This window comes from Dipodomys spectabilis, unplaced genomic scaffold (genome assembly GCF_019054845.1).
Source record: "Dipodomys spectabilis isolate Male_0828 unplaced genomic scaffold, ASM1905484v1 ptg000557l, whole genome shotgun sequence".
Lineage (NCBI taxonomy): Eukaryota > Metazoa > Chordata > Mammalia > Rodentia > Heteromyidae > Dipodomys > Dipodomys spectabilis.
Window position 1 is genome coordinate 490276 of NW_024871234.1, and position 18432 is coordinate 508707.

Here is an 18432-nt window from a genome sequence, read left to right on the forward strand (position 1 = left end):
GCAACCCAGTTAATATGCAGCAATCCCTTGTATTTGATGCACTGACATTTTATAATCTAAAAAGAAAACAAAAAATTCCACTTAAAGTTCTATGAGGGCAGAGTGAGAAAGGTGAGGGGCCCTGGGATTAGACATGTGGAACTCCTGACCTAAGTGGGAGAGTAAGCACCTTCCCCACATCAGGACCTTCATGACACCAAATCTGCACCTTTGGGCCTCTGTCAGTGTCCACAATGACTACCCCACTCGTATCTGCCACCATTTTCAACTTGAGAGAAGCTTTATGCAAGGTTTGGTTGACAAGATGCTCAATGACAGAGCTCCCAGAGAAGGGGCTGCTTGCTGGACAGGAAGGCAGTGGTCTCTCCTGCTGCTGAGGTGTTTCCCTTGGAGGCACTTGGCCAACACCCTGCCCAGCACCAAGTTCCACCAGAGCTAGGTCATCAGCAACCTGAAGGGTGAGCCAGTCCCAGTCTTGTACTCTAGGGACAGCAGCTTCAGACACTGCTCTTTCTCACAGGTGCTGAGCAGCTGCTGCCCAATCAGAAGCAGACCAAAAGAGGCAGGTCAACTCCAGGCGCTATAAGACCTAGCTGTTCCTCCAATTTGAAGAAAACACCTATAGAGACAAGTGTCACTTCATGCACAGCACCCACAAGCTCCACAGTCTAGCCTGCCATCCCAAGTGCAAGATCTAGCTGGGTTGCACCTTCCATGTCACCAACCTTTGCCTCTATGAGCTCTGCTGCCACTTCATCCACAAAACCAAGGAACGCAGAGCCCTGGCCAGGACCTTTCTGCAGACCTTCCCTATCTCCAGGATAGCTTTAGCTTTGCTGGATTTTCCAGTGCCAATGAGACTGCTGCCACCACTTGATTGCTAGATAGCCCCACGTCCATCATCCCAACACCCATCCTGATTGCCGATGACCTCCTGGGCTCATCCAACCTTCCTGATGGCACCAATAACCCCTTCACCTTCTAGAGCCAGGTATTTGTTCTTTACCTCTTTCATGGGGCTGCCTTTCATGTCTACCCCACCACCTTCCTATTCTGATCCATGTCTGAGTTCTCTCACATGTTTGATTCTCATGCCACCCCTCAGGATTCTCTCTTGGGTCAAGGCTACCTGTGCAGTGCAGCAGGAGCCATGCTGGGTCAGATTCCCCCATCTTGGACAATTCAGGAGACCTGCCCATTTTCAGCAAACTTTCCATCTCATATGACTAAAGCACCAGGGTAAGGAGGGACACCCCCAATCCATTCCTTCTACTCCCCTTCCTCCTGCACCACATCCTAGATCTAATTAATCACCAAAAATCCTGGAAGTGACCTGTATCTCAAGTGGTACAGTACTAGCTTCATGTTAAATGAAGCTCAAGGATAGCTCCTATCCTGAATTCAAGCACCAAGACCACCACAGAACATCAACAATAAAAAGATGAGTGATTTGGAAATGGAAAAAGGCCTTTATAGTCAAGTAGATGCACTGAAATGGAAAAAAAATAACCCTGTCTTATGACTAAAGGACTCAATATTGTACTTTATTTTACTTTTTATCAGTTGTGGAGCTTTAGTCATGGCCTGGGCAACGTCCCAGAACTTTTTTGCTCAAGACTAGCACTCTACTTCTTTAAGCAACAGCTATACATCTGGTTAAGGGGGTGGTTAATTAGAGTAAGAATATCACAGACTTTCTTGCTCAGGCTGGCTTTGAACTATGATCCTCAGATCTCAGCCTCCTAGAAGCTAGGATAACAATTTTGAGTCACCAGTGCCCAGCTAGGACTTAATATTTCTAAAAGAGGGCTGGGAAGTTGGCTCAGTGGTAGAGCGCTTGGGTTGCATGCCTGTGGCCCTGGGTTCGATTCCTCAGCACCACATAAGCAAAAAGAAAAAGCCCGAAGTGGCGCTATGGCTCAAGTGGTAGCGCACTAGCCTTTAGCTGAAGAGCTGAGGGACAGCGCCCAGGCCCAGAATTCAGGCCCCAAGACTGGACCAAAAAAAAAAAAATTCTAAAAGAGCAGTACTTTTCAAATTGCCTTTGCATTCAAAATGCCCCCTTACAAGATTGTGACCTAGGTTTAAATTAATTGCAAAATTCATTCTAAAATGTGTACGGGACTATAAGAAATCCTAAACAAACTAATTGGATACTGCAAAAACAAGAGGAAGTTAAGTAGGGGAGGATGACTCACATCTGTGATCTTTGCTACTCAGAAAGAAGAGATCTGAGGACGGTAATTCAAAACCAACCTGAGGAAGAAAAACCTTTCCAAAAATTATTTCCAAAAAAAAAAAAACAACAACAACAACAAATATCCAAAATTGGAGCTATGAACATGAGAAAAAACTGTTCAAGGACAGTATTGACATGTACTTTTCCTTTTTCCTGTATATGTTTTTCCTTAGTTTAAAATTGCCATTGTCAAAATTTTGTTTCTTTGATATATTTATCTTTCATGCCACCAATGGAGTTTGAACTCAGGACCTTGCTCTCTTGCTTATTTTTTTGTTCAACGCTTGTACATAGAACTTTAGCTACACCTCTAGTTCCTGACTTTTACTGATTCATTGAATAAGGGTCTTTAAGATTTGTCTGCAGGTGCTGCTTTGAACCTCCATCTTTAGAATATGCCACTTTAGAAGCTAGAGGTAGTGAGATGGTCCATGACACCTGGCAAGTCATTTTCCATTTATGCAAGTCTTCTTTCTCCTAATTATGATGTATTTTATGTCAGTGTTCATATTTCTTATGTACTTTTTTCCAAAATTTTTATTGTGATTGATTGCATAATTTCACAAATTTCAAAGTATTTGGGGATAGTGATGCTTAGTTAAAGTTACAAACACATTCTAACACTCATGGGGCAAATTGCCTATCATGGTCCATAAAGTTTATGAGTTCTATGGGCTTTGACTATACAGTTATTTCTTCCATATTGAGTGATATTTACATTACTTTCTTCTTGCAGAGTGTCAGCTGTTCTCTCTTTCCCACTCATTTCCTCCCTCCCAACGCTGCCTTTAAGTTGCTTGGTTTGTTTTGATCAATGTCCAGTGCAGCTGATGGGTCTCACTGTTGTATGTTTTCCCGTTTCCCTCTAGTTCTGTGTCCTCCTCCTAGTTTCCCTCTGATGTGCACATATATACCATATGTGGTCAGCGGCATGGGGTCATTTAGTAATGATTGGACTAGATGAGTGGGAGTCTTTTGTTTCTTGTCTTGTTTACTTTGTTGTATTACCTTATGTTCTGGATTTAACATCCACTTATCAGGGAGACCATGTGCCATTTGTCTCTTTCTTCTTGGTTTACCTCACTCAACATGATTTCTTCTAGTTCTATCCATTTCCCTGTGAATGCCATTATTTTGTTCTTTCTAATGGCAGCATAATATTCCATTGTATATAAATACAATTTTTTGATCCATTCATCTGTAGTGAGAGCATCTGGGTTGTTTCCATATCCTGGCTATTGTGAACAGTGCTGCAATAAACATGGAGGTGCACGTGTCCTTGTATCATGGTTCCTGTTGTTCAGGATAGATGCCTAGGAGTAGTATGGCTGGCTCATAGGAGAGGTCAATATTTAGCTTTCTGAGACCCTCCAAACTGCTTTCCAAAGTGGTTTGTATAAGTGTACATTCCCACCAGCAGTGCAATAGGGTTCCTCCTTCTCTGCATCCCCTCCAGCATTTGTCGTTGGCTGACTTTAGGATGTGGGCCATTCTGACTGGGGTAAGGTGGTATCTCAAGGTTGTCTTTATTTGCATTTCCTTTATAACCAGGGATGGTGAACATTTCCTCATGTGTTTCTTTGCCATTTTTTATCTCTACTTCTGAGAAGTCTCTCTTTACTTCCCTTGTACATTTAGTAATTGATTTGTTGGGTTTGGGAGGGATTAGTTTCTTGAGTTCCCTGTACATACTGGATATTATCTCCTTGTCTGATATATTGCTGCTAAATATTTTTTCCCGTTAGTTGGTTTTGTTTCTAGTTCGGTTGCTATAGCTTTAGCTGTGCAGAAGCTTTTTTATTTTAAGGTAGTCCCATTTGTTGAGTCTTTCTCAATTTGTTGTGACCCTGGAACTCTGTTCAGGAAGTTCCTGCCTGTGCCTATAAGTTCAAGTGTCTCTCCTACTCTGTCCTGCAGTAGTTTCAGGGATTAAGGATTGATGTTAATCCATTTTGAGTTGATGTTAGTGCATGGTGACAGGCTGGAGTCCACTTTTATTTTTTCGCATGTGGCCGCCCAGTTTTCCCAGCACCAGCACCAGTAGTTGAAGAGGCTGTGCTTCTTCCACTGTATGTCTTTGGCTCCTTTGTCAAATATTAGCTGACTATAGGCATGTAGTTTTATTTCTGGATCTTCTATTCTATTCCCTTGGTCTTCGGGGGTCTGGTTTTTTTTTTGGGGGGGTCCAGTCGTGGGGCCTGAACTCTGGGCCTGGGTGCTGTCCCTCAGCTCTCCAGCTCAAGGCTAGCGCTCTACCACTTGAGCCATAATGCCACTTCTGGCTTTTTTCTTTTTGCTTATGTGGTGCTGAGGAATCGAACCCAGGGCCTCAGGTGTGGAGCACATGGGCAGCAAATATGGCGCTGGGAGGGGGCTGAGTGGGCAGTGCCTAATTTACTGTAGAGCACATGGCCAGCCAAGATGGCTCTGGGAGGGGGTTGAGTGGGCAGACCCCAATTGATCTTCTGATCAGTGCCTAACCAGCCCGTGAAGGCTCAGGTGAATGATAGGGTGTGACCTTGACAGTGATTGGTTCCTCTTCCTCCCTTACCATGCCACCCACCCTTGTTGTCTTTAAAAGGGGCTGCTCTCTGTTAATAAATGAGTTTTTCTACCTGCTGGATTTGGCTCCCCGCTGTGTCTGATTGTCTCCTGGGCTGAGGGAGGCTAGGGAACGGGCGAGCGCCGCACTTACCTTTCCTCGGACCCCGTCCATCTTTTGTGGGACGAACGAAGACCCAACACTCAGGCATGCAAGACAAGTGCTCTACCACTGAGCCACCTTCCCAGCCCCTCGGGGGTCTGTTTTTGTGAAAGTACCATGCTGTCTTTGTCATTATGGCTCTATAGTACAGTTTGAAGTCTGGCATCGAGATCCCTCGCATGTTGTCTTTTTTGCCTAGAATTATTTTGGCTATACTAGTTCTTTTGATGTTCCATATGAATTTTTGGACTGTTTTCTGTATTTCAGCAATGTACATCATTGGGATTTTAATAGGAATTGCATTAAATTTGTATATTAATTTTGGCATTTTTCACTACATTAAGTCTGCCTGTCCAAGAACATGGAAGGTCTTTCCACTTTCTGGTGTCCTCTATAATTTCTTTCTTTAAGTTTTTACAGTTTTCATTAAATAGTTCTTTTGCATCTTTGGTTAGACTAATTCCTAAATATTTTATTTGTGGGGGGGTATTGTGAATGAGGCTGTTTCCTTGATTTCCCTTCCTGCTTCTACATTGTTTGTGTACAGAAAGGCAACTGATTTTTGTGGGTTGATTTTGTATCCTGCTACTTTGCTGAATTAGTTTATAAGTTGTAAGAGCTTGAGTGTGAAGTTTTTGGGATCATGGAGGTATAGTATCCTGTCATCTGCCCAAAGAGATAATTTAACTTCTTCCTTCCCTATGCGGATCCCTTTAATGTCTTTTTCTTGCCTTATTGCTCTGGTTAAGGTTTCCAGAAGTATATTGAAGAAGAGTGGAGAAAGTGGGAATCCTTGCCTTGTTCCTGATTTTAGGAGAATTGGTTGTTTTTCCCATTAAGTATAATATTGGCTGTTGGTCTCTCGTATATGGCTTTTATTGTTTTAAGGAATGTTCCTTCTATTCCTATTTTTCCCAGAGCTTTTAACATGAATATTGTCTCTTATCAAAAGCTTTTTTTCTGCATCAATGGAGATAATCATGTGGCTCTTGACCTTGGGTCTGTTGGTATAATGGATTACATTTATTAAATTATGTAGGTTAAACCATCCATGCATCTCTGAGATGAAGGCTACTTGGCCATGATGTATGTTTTTTTATATTTTTCTGGATTCTGTTGGATAGAATTTTGTTAATGATCTTTGTGTCTGTGTTCAAGAAGATTGGTCTGTAGTTTTTTGTTGTTTCTGTTGTTGTTGGGTCTTTGCTTGGGTTGGGGATGAGTGTGATATTGGCATCGTAGAATGAGTTTTGGATAGCTCCCTCTTTTTCTATTTCATGGAAGAGGCTGAGGAGTATGGGTTTTAGTTCCTCTTTAAAAGTCTTACAGAATTCCGTAGTGAATGCATCTTGTCCTGGGCTTTTCCTTGTTGGAAAACTTCTGATTGCTTCCTTTATCTCATTGTAAGATATTGGCTTTTTTAATTGATTGGTTCTTTGCTCAGTTTGGGTAACTTGTATTTCTCTAAAAATGCATCCATTTCTTTTTTTTAAATTTTTTATTGTGAAAATACTGTACAGATGGGTTACAATTACATGGGCAAGATAATGAGTACATTTCTTATCAAGCATTGTAGCCTCCTCCTTTGTTTCCCCTTCCCATCCCTTCCCATCCTCCCCCCACCCCCCGACCCCTCGCTTAAATCATCTTATCTGGTCATATGTACATAGCTTTTGACCTTTTCTGCTTGTCCCAGACATATACTAGTTATTGCAAATAAGGGAAACCATAGGACCTATGTTTCTTTGGCCTGGCTTAATTCAATTAATATAAGTTTTTCCAAGTCTTTGCATTTCCTAACAAATGGGGTGATGTCATTCTTTCTGATGGAGACATAGAATTCCATCTATATCTATATCTATCTATCTATCTACCTATCTACCTATCTATCTATCTATCTATCTATCTATCTATCTATCTATCTATCTATCTATCTATCTATCTATCTATCTATATCACATAAAAATGCATCCATTTCTGATAGGTTTTCTTTCTTTAGAGAGTATGGATTCTGGATATAGTTCTTTAGAATTGCTTGGATGTCTTGGTTATTTGTTGTGATTTTTCCCGTGGCATCCCTGATCTTGTTAATTTGGGTTTCCTCTCTTAATTAATCTTGCCAAGGGTCCATCAATTTTATGTATTTTTTTCAAAAAAAACAGCTTTTTGTTTTATTAATTTTATTTATAATTTTCTTAATCTCTATCTCGTTAATTTCAGCTCTTAATTTGGTAATCTGGTTCCGTCTAGTAACTTTAGGTTCCACTTTTTTCATGTTTTTCTAGAAGTTTACAACATGGGATTATTTACTTAGTCCATCTCTATTTTCTTCATGTGGACACTGAGGGGAATAAATTTGCCCCCTCAGGAATGCTTTTGCTGTGTCCCACAGGTTTCTTGATGTGTATTCATTTTCATTGAATTGTGGGATCCTATGTATCTTGTTAAATATTTTCTCCCCAAACTAGGTTTTTGATGTTCTTTAGGGTGAAATTTTCTTAGATGTTTGCATGAAGCACAATGGATGCGTATTGATACTTGAATTCACTGTTGGAAGAGAGTCCCATGTACCACTACATTTACTCTGGCATTTGTCCCAATTGACAGATTATGAGCTTGAGGATCAAGGAGGAGCACCTTTCTAGGATGTCTGGTCTGCTATGTCCTAGAGCTAGTGTAGGGACCCTATCACCATATAGAGACATGGCCTGGATTTTTGCCACTGCCTATGCATTTAATAGTTGCCTCTATATTCAGTAGGTTCTCTTGTACAGCTAAGGTGTTTCAACCCACTCAGGACCCATGTGCCTGGGTCATCAGATTATAGGAAGAAAAAAATCCACAGTATATAAGATTCAAGAATTGTACAACATAAATATTGACATTTTAATAGAGTTAGAAGAGTAAATAAAATAAACATTTTATATCAATCATGACAAAAAGTAAAATAGATATTTTCCCAGGGAGGGGAGAAGGAACCTATAACACTAGATCTTCCTATAAGTTGCCTATAAGCAGAAATGCTAGGTCAGGGTAGTCAAAGGAATCTACCACCTCATTACAGGAAGGCTTTTCTTCCTGAGTTGAGGGAGGGACATATTCTAATTTCTCCATTGGAGATTCGTTTTCCTGCAGCAGATATTCTGTGAGGACAGACTCCCTTTCCTCAACTGAATTAAGCTTTCAGACATCACTTATTGGTGCTTCTGAACACAGACTGGGGAAATTTTCCTCAAACTCCACAAGTGCTGGTTTATCCTGCATGCCAAGACATGTCCTGATGTGACTCACCTGGAGCTGATCTAGGCAGACTATGAAAGTCAAGTGAATAAATTCTGGATCTTCTTCCACTGGAGTATCTGCAGGTTCATCTGCGTCATGTGTAGGGTTCAGAACAAGTGAGACATCCACAGGACTCGAAATCTGCTTGGTCTTTTCTGCAAATAGCCTTATCTGCTCTACATTCACATTCTTTCTGGAGTTCAGTGATGACTCCAGATCTCCATCATCACCATTGGTGACGTCACTGAGGGTTCTTTATTTCGAATTCAGGGAAAGCTGCTCTATGGTGATCGAAACCTGAGAATGGAAATAGGTAAAGGATCCTTGTCTATAAGTTCAGGTGTAATTAAACTGCCATGAGGTTTTAATGAAGAAAGCTATTGAACTTGAGTTTGGACTGAACAGTGGTGAGAAGGTAGGGTGTTTCTAATCAGAGCCGATGCCTGAATATTTTCAAAAAAGAACAGGCATTACCTGGCAGAGAATATCCGTAAAAGGACATTTGTCTAGCTGGGTTGTACTAAGGGCTCCTGGCCTTTACCATCCTGAAAAGCCCATCCCTAGGGGCCTAGTTTCGATCACTACTCACAAAGTCTTGGCACACTAGGAACACCCTAGCCCTTTCTCTGAATACATTATTTCACAGGCCTCCAGGATTACTACTGAAAACTTATTTTACAAATGGTAAATGTGATTTCCTGGAGCCTCAGCTAGGTGAGAGCTACTGGCTCATGCCTGTAATCCTGGTTTGTCAGTAAACAGATTTCTAAAGCTCCAGTAGCTTCTGAGGGAAATGAAATGTCCTGGCTGGCCAGTCCTAAGAAATTAGCCATGGTGTGTTCTTCTTTGTCTTATGCCAAGCTTTTGTGAGAAGACCCCAGTGAAACAAAGTCTCAGATTGGAGCCAGTACTCCCAAGACTCAGCCATGAGGGCTGGCTGAGCAGCCCTGGATTGAAAGAGGAGCACTCACTTTTTAAACATGATAGTCAGCACTTGCTCCATTTTCCCACAGTCTATAGTTGTATAGGAAGTTTTGAATAAAGAAGAGATCTCCTTTCTGGTGAAGAGGGACTAGTTTCATCACAAGCATCTCCAGGCCTGCCTCCAAGCTCCATACTTTACAGGGTATATCCCAGGTTGGAACCGACTCCTTTTCACACTATGGTGGTAAAAAGAATGGATCTTTCAAACATGGAATAGGGAGCACACTTCAAATTGAGTAACTGGGGGCTGGGAAGGTGGCTCAGTGGTAGAGCGCTTGCCTTGCATGCTCGAGGCCCTGGGTTCGATTCCTCAGCACCACATAAGCAAAAAGAAAAAAGCCAGAAGTGGCGCTGTGGCTCAAGTGGTAGAGCGCTAGCCTTGAGCTGAAGAGCTGAGGGACAGCACCCAGGCCCAGAGTTCAGGCCCCACGACCAGACCCAAAAAAAAAACAAAAAAACCACAAATTGAGTAACTGTAATAGACTGGATTGAAAACTACATAGAAAGAATTATTTCAATATAGACACTTAAAAGCACACAGGAAGACGGTTCTAGTCTGAGTAGGAGGAAATCAAATAGATTTCCTATCATGACTACACCTCGCCTGAGTTGCTCTGTATTTCTCTTGGTTTCTACTTGGACAAAGGCCTGAGAAACTAGATTTGCGTTCTTGGCACTGATCCAATGTCTGCAGCTTTGAGTGACGCACTCACACCTCTCTTGCCTGAGACTCGAGTCTCCTGACTTTTTTGGGGAGGGAGGGGCAGGCCGTCGTGGGGCCTGAACTCTGGGCCTGGGCGCTGTCCCTCAGCTCTTCAGCTCAAGGCTAGTGCTCTACCATTTGAGCCACAGCACCACTTACAGCTTTTTTCTTTTTGCTTATGTGGTGCTGAAGAATTGAACCCAGGGCCTCACGCATGCAAGGCAAGCACTCTACCACTGAGCCACCTTCCCAGCCCCAAGTCTCCTGACTTTTGAACACAGAATAAGAACATCTTTCTTGTTCCAGAGCCACAGGCCAAGTGAGCTCACTTGAGCAAACTTTCACAGTTTGCTATCACAGTTCCATGTTCTAATCCACTGTGAGGGAGGCAAGGTCACCTCTCAGGTTCCAATAATCTAAGCTGCTTGCTCACGTAAGACCTTCCCCAAAACAAACGAATCTGAAATCACCACTTCCACATCACAATTTACACATATGGACATAGTAAACAGCATACCTTGTTTGTCGAATCCCCTAGGTACTGGCATGGTCTCAGCTTCAAGGAGCCATTCCTAGGTCAGATCCATGCCTTATTAGTCACTATTCCTATCACCCGGCACAAATCATTTTACTTCTCAGGGCACTCTCAGCCTGCTATGTGCTTCCTGCACATGTTTTTTTACATCTATATCTTAGGACATTATTTTGTTTCTGTATCCTAATCTTCTGTTTGCCCTTAAGGGGAGTCATCAGCAAAATATGCAAGTACCTAGAGGTGGGAAGATCAAAGAAGTATTGGTAAACAAACATTACACTCATAGATATTTTTACAGGTGTCCATTCTTGTAAGATAAAAGACTTTTTTTATTCTGTTGTCAAATATTTTATGAAGTAGGGAAGGGGAGAAGGGAAAAGGTGCTGCATTTGTTTTTATTGTTATAATGACTATTATTTTAAGAATACTACAGCATTTAAGGAATGTTATATATAAAGCTAGATAGAAAACTGCTATTTGGGTTTTTTTACAAGCTATTTGTTTATACAGTACTTGCCTCTGAAGTCTTGGCTTCTGTGTGCCATGATCTATCCTTTTCCTTCAAGAAATACAAAAATGAATTTCACAAATTGCCGAGCTGTTGTCCAATCTCTGGATGTGAATGTAAGATACAATGTTGCTTTAGAGAGAGAGAGAGAGAGAGAGAGAGAGCATGTGTGTGTGTGTGTGTGTGTGTGTGTGTGTGTGTGTGTGTGTGCATGCTCACACACACATGAATGTTTTAGGCTTGTGCTCACGGTTACCTTGAGTATCTTCTGCTCAAAACTAGTGCTCTACTACGTGAGCGACAACTCCACTTCCATCTTATTGTAATTAATTGGAGATGAGAGACTCACAGAGTTTCTTTCCCAGTCTGGATTGGAACTGAATCTTCAGTTTTCAATGTCCTGTGTAGCTGGGATTATAGGTAAGAGCCACCAGAATCTGCTGAGAGATCACGAAGGTTTCAAGTTTCAGTCCAGCTTCACAAAACACTATATCCAGCAACTCTAAATCCCTACATGATGGAATATGATGGAATGAGGATAAATTAGGGGTATAGTATACTAGCATAACTTACATGATGCCCTGGTCTCAGTATCTACCATCACAAAACTAAGCAAAATGAGGTAATTTCAAAAAAAAATCCATCTTATAATAATTTAATTCTGAAAATAATTAAAAAGGAAAAACATTCGTATTTATAGGGGATAGTGGATGGCAGAATAAGAAAAGGAAAATTGTATACTGCAGGAAAATTATTCTCTGGTATTGTCATGGTGGATATATGGTAATGCTTTACAAAGCAGCAATAAATAAAGATATATCTACTACCTGTAATCTAACATGTCTCTATCCCTATCCACTTCCAATCCTTTAGTGAACATTATCAATTTATGGATGTTTATGGTATATTCCAAAATAACAAGTAGAGTCATGATGTTACCAAATTACATTGGTAATCAAAGTTTTAAGAGATGAAAGTGCTATCCCTGCAGTACTATTTTTTGTTGGTGGTTGTGGTGGTCACGGAGCCTGAACTCTTGACCTGGGCCTGTCCCTCAGTTCTTCAGTTCAAGGCTAGCACTATACCACTTGAGCCATGGCTCCACTTCCAACTTTTTTTCTGCTTATGAGGTGCTGAAGAATTGAACCCGAGGCCTCATGCATGCAAGGCAAGCACTCTACCACTGAGCCACTTTCCCAGCCCTGAAGGTGCTAATTATATTGAACTGATTATTATATACTCAAGGACTGTATTATCACTATACACCCTAAGTATGTACAATCACGACTTCAAATTTAAGCAGAACACATCAAGGTTTTGAAGACATATGCCTGTAAAGCTATCTACTTGGCAAGTTGACATTAGTTCAAGACCAGTCTAGTTATACCTACACAAAGCTCCTTCTCATTCACCTGCTATGTGTGGTGGCACACATCTGTCATCTCAGGTACATGGGAGGCTGAGAGTATGAGGATTTTAATCCCAGGCCAGCCCAGGAAAAAGTTCCTTGTGACTCCAACAAACTACTCAGACAAAGAAAGAAGTGGTGCTGTGGCTTAAGTGATATTTCCACAAAAATATTCTCATAAATGTGTATATATATTAAAAAGGTGGGACTGTAGAGGAGGCTCAGATAATGGTAGACAGAATGGTAGGCAGAAAAATCAAAGGCAAATAATTTCAAAGTACAGGACAACTATGTATAAGCAGGACATAAAGAACCTCAATGACAGAGTTGACCAATAGTAGATTGTGGCTCTTTAGAGGAAAAGAAAACAGCAGAGAGGATTTTTCTATCAAAATATATGTATTTCTGAATCACTATAGTGAAACTCCTTGCTGAGTGCAGGTGGCTCACGCCTGTAATCCTAGCTACTCAGGAGGCTCAGATCTGAGGATCACGGTTCAAAGCCAGCCCAAATACTTCTTCAAATAGTTTGTTCCAGGCAGGAACATCCGTCAGACGCTTATCTCCAATAAACGACTAGAAAACCGGAAGTGGCACTGTGACTTAAGCAGTAGAGCACTTGCCATGAGCTGAAGAGCATAGGGACAGACAGTGCCCAGGCCCAGAGTTCAAGCCCTACAACGAACCAAAAACAAAAACAAACAAACAACAACAAAAAAAACGTAGTGAAACTCCTTGGTGCAGTTCATACATACACAGAAATGCCAGGAAAGAAAAATAGGCTCAGATGTGAAGGTGGGCACAAGTGGGAAAGGTAGGGAATTGAATCTCATGGGAGAAGAATTATAGAGGAGCTGATGTTGATTGGGATATATTTTATATATGTGTGGAAATTTGACAGTGAAATCCTTTTGTGGCTAATGTTTGGTAATAAAAATTGAATTATTTAATCTAGCAGCAATGGCTCAATTCTAGCTACTTAGGAGGCTGAAGTTCTGCAGAAACAAGTTTCAAATCCAGACAGAAAATATTATTGGAAACACAGTCTTTAAAATAATAGGCAAAATCTAGCTTGCATATGTGTTTCTGTCATAGCTGGGTCAGCTGAGAAAGCAAGGTAAGAAAGAGCAAGGCTCTGATGTCAAAAACCAGTACTTGAAGGGGAAAAGAGGCATTTTATAAGTCATAAGAATTGTCTGTATTCAGTGGATATAAGTTCACATCAAATTCATAATTTAAATTTTTATCCACTATTATGAGCTCTATTTTATATTGTAGATACCACTTACAAAACAAAAATGTGATGTATGTATGTATCTCTCTCTATATATATATTTATCTATCTATGTATCTATTTGTCTATCTATCTATCTTCTACCTATATGACTGCCTGAGTGTCTTCTATTTTGCCAGTTCTTGAATTCAGGGCATGAACTCACATTCCTTAGGATTAGCTTGATTGCTCATGGCTGGCAAACAACTGAGCCAGGCCTCCATTCTGTCTTTTGGTTAGTTTATTACAGATGGAGTCTGTGGACTTGTTTTTAGGATAGGAGTGTCTTCAAACAATTATTCTCCAGTTCTCAGGAGAAAACCAGCTAGGCTTATAGGCATGGGTGAATGGTGGAAGGCAAAAGGCTTTCTTTCAATGAGGTCTAGTTTGTTTATTATATTTGTCAATAATATTGTTGGTATGTTTTTTGAAAAAAGTAATGTCCTAATGCAATATTATAGTGGTGGAGCACTAGTCTTGAGCAGAAAGTTCAGGGAAAGACCTTGGCCCTTGGTTCAAGCCTCAGGACACACACACACACACACACACACACACACACACACACACAGCCTAAAAGGTATAAAAACTATGCCAACTTTCTCAGGACCCAAGGCTATTTTTACATAGCTGCCAACTTTGGCTCAAATACACAGGCATCCAAAGAAAACTTTATTTTTATCTATTCTGCATTTGTGGTGATTTCTTCGAATAACCAATTCAAGGTTCTAAAACCCACAACATAAAAGATCTCATTGAGATAAACAGATGGACACACAACTGTAATCCTTTCACTCAGAAGGTTTTGGCAGGAGGATTGGAGTATGACTCAAATGTGGTTGACACACCAAGACCTAAGGTAAACACATCGAAAATGAACACATGAATAAATAAAGTATCAGTCCCATGAACCCCTGCCTTATCTTCTTTACTCCCTAGGTCCAGGACTATGGTGTTCAGCACATCACAACCTGTTTAGTTATTTTAAGAAAATGATGGATGCCGGGCACTGGTGGCTCATGCCTGTAATCCTAGCTACTCAGGAGGCTGAGATCTGAGGATCTCGGTTCAAAGCCAGCCCGGGCAGGAGAGACAGTGAGACTCCTATCTCCAATAAAAACCACCAGAAAACTGGAAGTGGCGCTGTGGCTCAAGTGGTAGAGCGCTCGCCTTGAGCTGAAGAGCTGAGGGACAGCGCCCAGGCCCAGAGTTCAAGCCCCATGACCGACAAAAAAAAAGAAAGAAACAGATGGTTTTCCCTGATGTAAAGGGTCAGAAAAGGGTAAATGGTGTTCAGAGTCCTCTGGTGGAAACGAAGTCCTTAGCACAAAATACAGGGATGTTCTTATTGGTCTGTTCCAATGTAAACACAGCAGATGGGCTCCTAACCCCAGGCCCCTGGACAGCAATGTCTCTGTGCAATACTAGGGTGAAGGCAGTTCCAGACACTAGAGGAAGAGCTGATTCTATGTGAGGATGAAATTCAGCAGGGTCAAGCTTGCTTCTCAATACACACACCACCACTACCCTTACCACCATTACCACTACCACCACCACACAAAAGAGTCTTTAGCATTCTGGCCATCTGCCTCTCCCCAAAACTTATGCTATTATACAAGTTATTCCAAGACAAACTCATCAGTGTTGAAGGGATTGAGTTGCCACTGTTCTTTCTACACCTTCCAGTGTTTCGTGTTTCAAACTAGAAAGGTCTAAGGTGACGACATAACTGCCTAAGTTGAAATGATGTTTGCATGGAGACCTAGCTATGTAATGGTGGACAAGTTGCATAACTTCAATCCTCAGGTATTTTTTAATCTGCAAATGGGAATAGGGGTTAGTATAGGGGTTCATGCCTGTTTACCTATTTATGGACAGAAGGAGAATAGCAGTCCACAGCCAAACCAATGTGAAAGAAAATGGGAAAAAGCAAAAGGACTGGAAGTGTGGCTACAGTGGTAATGTCGAGGTGCTGCCCTAACTTGTGGAGAGCCCTGAACATAATACCACTGGAATTCACCAAAGCAAATTGAAATACCTCGGAATGACTGATAAAATGTCTGTAAGAAATAATGAAAATATAAACATGTGTCACACATCCCCTCACCCCCTAGTCCCCATATCCTATGCAGGACAGAGCTGAAAGCTCAGTAAAGACTTGGTGCTAAGGATATAGGCCTGGGATGGGCCTAGTGTGGCCAGAGTTGCTCTGACAGGTACCGTTACCAAGCAAGAATGCATAGGCTGTCCTTCCTCACACATGTGTTCATTGCCTTCTCCAGGCTATGGGATGAGCATGTCTGAAAGCACACTTAAAAACGTGGTATGCAGCTGGGAATATGGCTTAGTGATAGAATGTTTGCCCAGCATGCATGAAAGTCTGGGTTCGATTGCCCAGTACCATATAAACAAAACAAAAAAAAGAAAGCTAGAAATTGCACTGTGGCTCAAGTAGTAGAATGCTAGCCTTGAGCAAAAATAGGCTCAGGAACAGTGCCCAGGCCCTGAATTCAAGCCCCAGGGTTGGCAAAACAAAAAACAATAATAATAATATAAAAAAACTTGGTACTGCCGTGTGCCAGTGTCTCACGCCTATAATCCTAGCTACTCAGGATGCTGAAATCTGAGGATTGTGGTTCAAAGCCAGCCTGGGAAGGAAAGTCTAGGGGACACTTATCTCCAATTAGCCACCAGAAAACTGGATGTGGTACTGTGGCTCAGATGGTAGAGTGTGTGCCTTGAGCTGAAGAGCTCAGGGACAGCACCCAGGCCCTGAATTCCAGCCCCAGAACTGACAAATTAATTAAGTAACATTTTTTCCACACATATCCTGAGCTCCTAACCCCACAAGTACTGAACATAATATGACCAAAATGCAAGCTTAAAGTGCAGTGAAGACTCAGAGGCCTGGGTAGGAACCTAGAGTCACCAAAGTTGTTCTGGTTGGCACCAACGTACCAAGCAGGAAGGGACTGGATGTCCTTTCTCACATACACCTTCACCTCCTTCTCCAGGCCGCAGAATGAACATGAAAGTATAGATGAAAATTTGATGCAGACTTGGAGAAAGGCGAATGACCTGGACAAGATATGAGTTTGCGAGAGCAAGTTCTGATGGGGTCTTTCTAGACCATCCCACATTGGGCCATATACCATGAACCTCTATTAAAGATACCAAGCTTCCATACTCTCCACATTTTATCCTACAGTCAGAAGAAGACAACGTGCATCAAAATCTTGATGGCCAGGCTAAGAGCTGAGGTGCTTGCCTAGCTTATGAGAGGTCATGGGACAAAATACCACTGGAATTTACCAAAAAGAAATAGAAATAATTTTGAATGCCTAATAAAATGTGTATCAAACCTATATGATGAAAACAAAAAATCTTTTTGTGTTGGTCCTGGGGCTTGAACTCAGCCTAGGTGCTTTTCTGGAGGTTTTGTTTCCCTTTTGGGGGGAGGGGGGGAAGGAAGGGGATGGTTGGTGAATATTGAAGAAAAAGGACTTTTCTACCTGGACTGGGTTCAAACTGCAATCTTCAGAGCTTCGCCTCTTGAGTAGCTAGGAAAGCAGCCTCTTGAGTAGCTAGGAAAGCAGACATGAACCACTAGCACCTGGCAGAAATGTTTTCCACAGATCCCCTTATGCCCTAACTCACTATCTTCTCCAAAGCAAGATTTGTTGAGGTCCAGCCAAACAATACTACATTAGGCCTTATACCCAGATCCTACACTCATAATTCCAGGCTTCTGAACCCTTTGCATTTTCTCAACTCCCAGCACCTGAAGTCAAAGGAAGTCTCTGTAGAACAAGGGTTCAGCATCCTGGAGCCTCTTTTATGCTGAGAGTGATCTGGAGTATGGCTGAGAACAAAAAGAAAAAGCTATCTAGAGCACACTTTCTGCTCTCACCTTCTGATACACCGCCCAGCTTCTAATGAGACAGATCTCAGGTCAGGCCTGACACAGTGATGGTAAGGGACATGACTCAGTGTAAAGGTGCCTACCTAGCTTGAAGGAGGCCATGGAACACAGTATCATTTTCATGTTCTTAACTCTAGACAAAATACTTTCATATGCCTAGTACAATGGGAATAAAACCTAGACACTGGAAAATGAATGTCTTATACAATTTCCCCAACCGCTAGGCTTTGCTAAGGACATGAACACTCTGAACAGGCTGATAATAGATGCAGATTCTGAGTTAATCAGACTAGGAATTGGCCAGAACATGAAGCAGGCCTGGACAATGAACATGGCCCAGACCTGAGCAGGTCCAGAGTTGAAGCAGGCCAGGTGCAGACCCAGACACAAAGCAACCAGGACTCCAAGCAGCCAGGACTCAGAGCAGCTCAGACTCAGAGCAGGCATAGAAAAGATGTGGACATACTGGCTGGGAAGGTGGCTCAGTGGTAGAGTGCTTGCCTTGCACACATGAAGCCCTGGGTTCAATTCCTCAGCACCAAATAAGCAAAAAGAAAAAAGTGGGAAGTTGTGCTGTGGCTCAAGTAGTAGAGTGCTAGCCTTGAGCTGAAGAGCTGAGGGACAGGGCCTAGGCCCAGAGTTCAGGCCCCACAACTGGACCCCCCCCCCCAAAAAAAAAGAAAAAAAAGAAAAGATATGGGCATAGGCTGGACTACAAGGAGGCCCAGGAACAGGTCTGGAATTGGAACCAGTATAGACTCAGAGTGGGCACAGAGTCTGAGGAGCCTAGACTAGGAACAGGCTTGGACTCAGACTCAAAGGACACCTGGACTCAGAGTAAGCACAAGAAACAGACTTTGACTTGGACTATGTGCTG

General features: G+C 42.0%; 1 pseudogene; it reads left to right on the forward strand.

Moving 5' to 3' along the window:
- Positions 1–233: 233 nt before the first annotated feature.
- LOC122100044 lies at positions 234–1230 on the forward strand (annotated as a pseudogene).
- Positions 1231–18432: the final 17202 nt, after the last annotated feature.